This window comes from Rutidosis leptorrhynchoides, chromosome 11 (genome assembly GCF_046630445.1).
Source record: "Rutidosis leptorrhynchoides isolate AG116_Rl617_1_P2 chromosome 11, CSIRO_AGI_Rlap_v1, whole genome shotgun sequence".
Classification (NCBI taxonomy): Eukaryota; Viridiplantae; Streptophyta; class Magnoliopsida; order Asterales; family Asteraceae; genus Rutidosis; species Rutidosis leptorrhynchoides.
In genome coordinates this window covers 192,670,454-192,677,866 of record NC_092343.1, presented here as the reverse complement: position 1 = coordinate 192,677,866, position 7,413 = coordinate 192,670,454, and the positions used below count along the sequence as shown (strand labels likewise).

General features: G+C 33.1%; 1 pseudogene; it reads left to right on the top strand.

Moving 5' to 3' along the window:
* The first annotated feature begins 656 nt into the window (after positions 1-656).
* Positions 657-5,407, top strand: LOC139875334 (putative SWI/SNF-related matrix-associated actin-dependent regulator of chromatin subfamily A member 3-like 1; annotated as a pseudogene).
* The last annotated feature ends 2,006 nt before the right edge of the window (positions 5,408-7,413 follow it).

Below are 7,413 nucleotides of genomic sequence, written 5' to 3'. Positions count from 1 at the left end.
AGGGTTTTAGGCGGTTGACCTCGAACTGTACCTACTGTTGCCGTCACTGGTGTCGTTGTCGTTTGTAGTTATCTAAGGCGTACCAGTTGCGCGTCAGTATTCGTGTTTCGGTTCCATGTTGTAAGTGCTTTCCCTGTTTGTATCAACCATTTTTGGAACCTGCAATTAGGTATTGTTAACTTATTTTATTTTTAAAAAATTATCATTTACCTCACATTTTGATTCTTGAAACGTATACCATATATACTAAAAATACCTTTTTCTATCGTTTTGGGTTGCTTAAGGACTAAAACAACACGTTGGTCGGTGTCTATTGGTTCCTGGACATGTATTCTGTTTTGCCGATTTCTTTGCATTTATTCGTTTAAACATTTCTACGCTAAATAATAGTTGCTGAAAAATTCTCTTTCATTGCATATAGTCAATTTTTTATATGTTTATATAGGCCACTTTTGAATTTGCAATTTGGTATCCTTCGATTTATTTATTTTAAAGAATTTAACGTTCGCCTAAGTTTTCTTATATAGTACTCTTCTAATTTGAATGTATGTTTTACACATTGATGTATATGAATGTGATCTAGGAAAGACGTATAAGAGAGCTATTTTTTAATAAACCATTGTGACTATATAGTCATTTAACCATAATGGGAATAAAGGATGCATACTCATGTGGTATAATTTTTTATGAGTTTGCTATGTTTGTTTAGTTTTTATCGATTCTCTATTACCTTGCAAGTCCTTCGTGAATGTGGGGTTTCACGGTGGTTGGTGCTGCTGATTGACTTTGTTTCATATCAAACAGCCTGCCTACCATCTTCAGGTCCGTGGTGAATGGCAACCATTCCACGGAGTTTGGATGCAGTCCTCCGGCATGCTAGCATTTATGTGTATAGACGATTAAAGTGAATATCTGATGCTACTCACAACTCCCAATAAACATCAACGAGGTTCATGAAAAGAAGGTTAAAAATTAGGGGTAGTGATGTGAATTTATTTTTCTTTAATATCTATGTTTTTTTTTTCATCAGGAAGCACAAATTTAGTGATACCGTATCTGTTAAACTTTGATATACAAAGGATCATGTCATTTTAGAGAGGTAATTTATTCTTCTCACCTCTTATATTTATTTTATTTAATATCTGATTTCCATAAAAGGATTGTTCAGCTAATGGCGTTTTTAAGATTTCCATGGACTTATTTTCTATAATGGCGTTTTTAAGAGTTGATCCATTTTCGACCATAAGCTATTGGGATAGCTTGGTACAATGCCTAATTATTCAAGGGTAAGCAAAGGGACTCTCAAGGCTCCAGATAAAATTCGACCATCCATCACTTGGTGAAAAATTTGATTGTTCACGTACAGGTCAAAACGGGTATATGCTTGATTGGGCAGACCTACAAATACACTCACTTTATATCTTTATAACTATATTTATATAGTTTATCTATTTGTGCTTGACTTGTTAAGGATAAATAGTAACACAACCTATTTTTTTATTAAAATATGTTGTTTTCTAACTTTGTAGGCGTTATTGGCAACAATTTCATTAAGATGCACAAGAGAAAAGGCTCTGATTGGTCTTCCTGAAAGAACTACAAGTATATTTAACGTAGACCTTTTTTGGTAGACTACCATGACATGGAATCTAAAGCCAAGACTCGTGTTTCTCGATATATTTCTATTTGAAAGCTGAAATATTGTTACTCTTATATTTTAAACATAATTTTACACATTCGCCAGATATGTACGCATGTGGAATTAGTGCCTTCAGAAGTTAGAGCAACAATAATCACTTTATCTTACAATTTTCAAGGTATTATTATTATTTATTAACTGCTTCTCACTTTATAGTTAGTAACACCCTTTAATTCGAGTACTGAAATAAAGATAATAATTAATATAATATTGATTAAGTTTTTACAACTTCAACTTACAGACGCATCTAATAGACCGACCATAATTGTTGAAAAAGTTAGTTATAATACTCGAATTGAGTTCAAACACTGAATGATGGAGATATAATCAATTGTTTCATTTGCTATTCTCCAGATTCGAAAAACATTATCATTACGTGTTGTGCTAACGTTTTTTGTCGAAATAGCATCAACTGAACCTTTAATTCCGAAGCTGCATCTTTATTTTTATTGTATAGACATGCTCTTCCAAAATTCGATCTTTTTTCACCATCACCAAAGCTCAACCTCGAGGTTGATAATTCGAGTTATCAATGCTCTTCTAAAATTGCAGCTCGTGTACAACTTTTAAAGCATCCCGAAAAGAAAATTCTCCAATTAAATCCTTTGTGTTCTCACGGTATGACAAATTGCTAGTTTTACTTGAAGAATCGTTAAAAGATCCGGGATTTAAAACTTTGTGTTTAGACGGGGTAATGGAAAAAGAAATTGTTATTAAAGAATTTGAAGTTTCAGGCACGGATGGACCCACAATTTTGCTCGCAAGTGTTAGAGTTCTATTAGGTACAAACATACAACTGACTGTGGCCAAGAGTGTACATCATGGAACCATGGTGGAACCCGGAAAGTGAAGAACACGCAATGAATCTCGTTCATAGGTTCGGGCAAAAGGAGCATGTAAAAATTGCGAAACTAACTGATAACGATAGCGTAAATGATAGGATTTTGTTGTTACTTGAAAACAAGAAGTTAGGCAAGGAAGCGTTTGACAAGGATAAAAGAGACTTCGACGTAGTGGCTGATCCATTTGTTGTTATCATTGTGAATAAAAGATGCAAATTTTAAATTAATCATTAGGTTTTTGTGATCAGGATTCACAACTTCAAGTTTGTTACTACCTTTTTTAATTAATCTTTTCGTGACCAACATGTTATTTTACTTGGGTGTAGGTAATGTATGTTAATGTTCTGATATGAATATCACTCAATAGCTTGTTTTTTTTCCAACTCAATACGGAGTGTATAACCATGAAATACAATACACGCCTACTGAGTGATATCCATATCTGTTGTAACATACACTACTTAGGGCCAATAATATAACATGTTAGTCACGAAAATATTAAAAAAAATATAGTAACAAACTTGAAGTTGCGAATCCTGAACACAAAAATCTAACGATCGATTTAAAATTTGCATCTTTTATTCACAGTGACAGAAACAAACTGAGATCAGCTACTACATCGAAATCTCTTTTATCTTTGTTAAACTCTTCCTTGGTCAACTTCTTGTTTTTAAGTGACAACAAAACCCCATCATCTATGCTATCGTTAGCAATTAGTTTCACAATTCTTACATGCTCCTTTTGCCCGAACCTATGAACTATACTCATCGCGCGTTCTTCAGTTTTCGGGTTTCCACCATGGTTCCATGATGTACACTTTTGAAGCCGCAGTCAGTGTTATGCATGTACCTAATAAAACTCTAATGCTCGTTAGCAAAACTGTGGTCAATCAGGGCCCGAAGCTTCAAATTCTTTAATCACCATTTCTCTTTTCGTTACCTCGTCCAGACACAAAGTTTTAAATCCCACATGTTTTAACGGTTCTTCAAGACAGACTGGCAACTTGCCATACCGTGAAAACACAACAAATTTAATCGGAGAATTTTCTTTTTTGAATGCTTTTAAAAGTTATAAGAGTTGCAATTTTAGAAGAACATTGATAGCTCGAATTATCAACCTCGAGGTTGAGCTCCACTAATGGTGCGAAAAGATAAGATTTTGAAAGAGGATGTTTACACAATAGGCATAAAGCTGGAGATTCAGAATTGAATGTTCGGTTGATGTAATATCGACAAAAACGTGAGCACAACACGTAATGATAATGTTCTTCGAATCTGGGGAATTGCAAATGGGACAATTGATTATATTGTCATTCCCTACTCGAACTCGATTCAAGTATTAAACTAACATTTTCAACAATTATGGTCGATCTGTTGGATGTCTCTGCAAGTTGAAGTTATAAAAATTTAATTATTATTGCATTATTTATTATCTTTGTCTTAGTATCGAATTAAAGGGTGTTACTATGTATAAAGTGAGAAGCAGTTAATAATACCTTGAAAATTGTAGGGTGAAGTGGTTATTGCTGCTCTAACATCTGAAGGCACTAGTTCCACATGTGTACATATCTGGCGAAGGTATAAAATGATGCTTAAAACATCAGAGTACCGATTTTTCAGCTTTCCGTTAGAAACATATTGAAAAACACGAGTCTTGGCTTTAGAATGTGGGGTTTGACGGTTTGTGTTGCTGATTGACTTTGTTTCCTATCAAACAGCTTGCCTACCATCTTCGGATATGGCATCCACTCCACGGAGTTTGGATGTAGTCCTACGGCATGCTAGCATTTCTGTTTATAGACGATCAAAGTAATATCTGACGCTACTCACAACTCCCAATAAACATCAACGAGGTTCATGAAAAGAAAATTAAAATTTAAGGGGCTGTGATGATGAATTAGTGGGAGTTGGATCGAGCAATGAGAAAAAATGGATTTGTATCTTGGCGGGGCAACCTAAGAGTTGCAGCCATGGCGATCCATGTTTTCTTGCTTGATTTTATACATACATCTGTGCCACATTTTTTGATACATAACCGTTGTTTTTCTTCTTTTTTTTTCTTTTGAATAATATTTTGTGAACGCGAGTTATTATAATGGCATTTTACGTTAACAATTTTCAGGTGTTTGTGTAGTTACTGATTTTGTGACGTTTCTTATTGTTGGTTATGACGGACTCTGCTTGTGGCTGCAATCTTCATTCCTGTCTATAGCTCTGCGCTCACCACCGGTTAGTGTTACAATCTACGCTTTCTTTTTTTGGTGTTTGAAGGGGATCAACGATTGAAAGAAAAGAATATCCATTACATAAGATGATTGGAGTGACGGTGCACTAAAATAAATCATTTAAACAGAAGCTGATATCAAAAGAATAATGGTGATTTTAATTTTTATTTGGTTAACATCTTAAGAGGATCATATTTGTAGGATATTGTTAATAAATTTCATCATTTTGTTTATGTAGTGATTTAGAAGATATGACTTATAGCTGAGTATGTTATGTCATATGTTAAAAGTTATTTTTTTTTTTAACTGATATCGCTTTATAATGATTTTAGTTGTATTATTATGTTAACAGGTTTAACAACTTATTTGTGTTCTTATGAATATATATCAATGTGTTCTAGGACACAATTTGACATATTTCACGTAGATTGAATTTATATATTACGGTATAATAAATTCATTGAAATTATAACATTATAGTTTTTACTCTTTTTTTACATATAAATTCGATTCTCAGCTTTTGTACTTGGTACATGTAAATAGAAACCATATTTGGTTACTGGCCATGATGTGAATTTATTTTTCTTTTATTTTTATGTTTTTTATTTTTATTTTTTTTTTCATCAGGAAGCACAAATTTAGTGATACCGTGTGTGTTAAACTTTGATACACAAAGGATCATGTCATTTTTTTTAATATCTGATTTCCATATGTATTCTTCCCACCTCTTATTCCATAAAAGGATTGTTCAGCTAAATGATAGTTTAACATCGCAGTTAACCAGGTATACCCAACAACTACCACCTGCCATATTTACATATACAAAATTTAGTTTTTGGTGACTGAATAATATGGGTGGCAATTGTGTTGCATTTGGGTTCGGTGGCTTATATCACTCAACGAAAACCGTACCTGTTTATTTAAACTTTCAAGACCGATCCACCACATTTTACCGCCCCTAATAGTTACTGTTTGTTCAAAATAGATTGAAGGGTTGTTCACCAACATACCCTAATCTCATAATACAGTTTGATTATATGTTATTGTAATGTAAGGTCTGCAACATGAAGCAGCAGTTCTAACATTCTATCACATTGGGGAGTGCTTCTTGTTTTGGGACTTTTCTTTATTTCCGAACAGATTGCCCAAAAGGTGATTTCATGCTTCTAACATGTTCTGTGTTTTAGGGAATATTCTATGTTTATGTTCATGTTGTATATTTTTGATGATGAAAACTGACGCAATATGAGCGGGGATATTAGCAGTAAGAATTCATCAACTCCTCCTGAACAACAAGCAATTTGGTTTTCTCTTTTTAAAACAGTGTTTCCTTTGATGTAATATGAGTTAAATGTTAACGCTATGTAATTTATGTTATATGTTAACTTACCAGCAATCAATAACTATTAACATCGATTCGAACAAACATCCATAATCAAATTTGGTTAATGCAATACGTGATATATGTCTATTAGTTTTCTTAGTTTAGAGTCTTGAGTATGATAGGTGATTTTATTATTAATTTAGACCTATATTTTATTATTAATTCTGTCGGATTACTCGCCCTCCGGAGTACCCTTAGTCCAACATGAAAAACTTTCTACTTTTTACCTTTATCATATATTTCATTCGTTTTAAGTGTAACAAGTACAAGTTTCAGATCATTATCTTGTAAGGTTTAAAGCATATTGATGAGGGTTAAAAATTGTGTCCCTGTAAATGAGTACTAATTTTCAATCAGATTTTGGTCGTATTATCAACATAAATACGACAACATACACCAACTTTCCAAAAATACCCCTCAAACCATGTTAAATGGTCAAATCCTTCAGGGGCTTCAACTGTAACTTTATTATTTTGTTAAAGGACTTAACCCAAACTCCACTCACATTTTCAACGGGTCGTATATTCCCGCTCACCGCGAGTTAAATTTTTTCGCCTTCACCGTTCAACTCGAAATAATTTTACGAACACAACACACCTACCTATGTGCGAAACAGACTTATTAAAAAAGCTAAACATTTCAGGATATTTTCCATACATATACGTACACGTATAATAAACAACATAAACTAACCACATCATATCGATGGTTCTTTTCCCTTTTCATGCAATTTTCCTGGCGTTAAAAATGCGCAGTCCATTTGGTATACTAGGTATTAACCACGTGTTCCCAAACATACCCGTAGCAACGCGTTTTTTATTCTGAAAATACGTAACGCTACATTAAATAGGAATATGCAATCCGAACGACCCCGCCGCATCGCGCGTGCCAGTATTTTTCTAGTTTATAATAAGGGGTACAAATTTGGTTATTGTGAGTTAAGAAATAAAAATTTTACGTAATTAAAAAATGGATCAAAAATAACATAAAAGCAGGATGCATATTACTCCTTAATTCCTTATTAAGCCAAATCTAAACTTGTGGCTTAAATTGCTTCCCTTCACTTTTCACAATTTGTTCTATTATATACTCTATTTCCAATATTAATAGTCTACTGTTCTATTTTCAAATGTCTCATATTAATTGTACATTTTTATAAAAAAAAAAAAAAAAATAAGAAACTTAAGTTCTATCATGCACATAATGAATGTTGATAAGTAAAAAGTGAAAGAAAAGGTAAGAGTAAAACTTGAAAGTAAGCAGA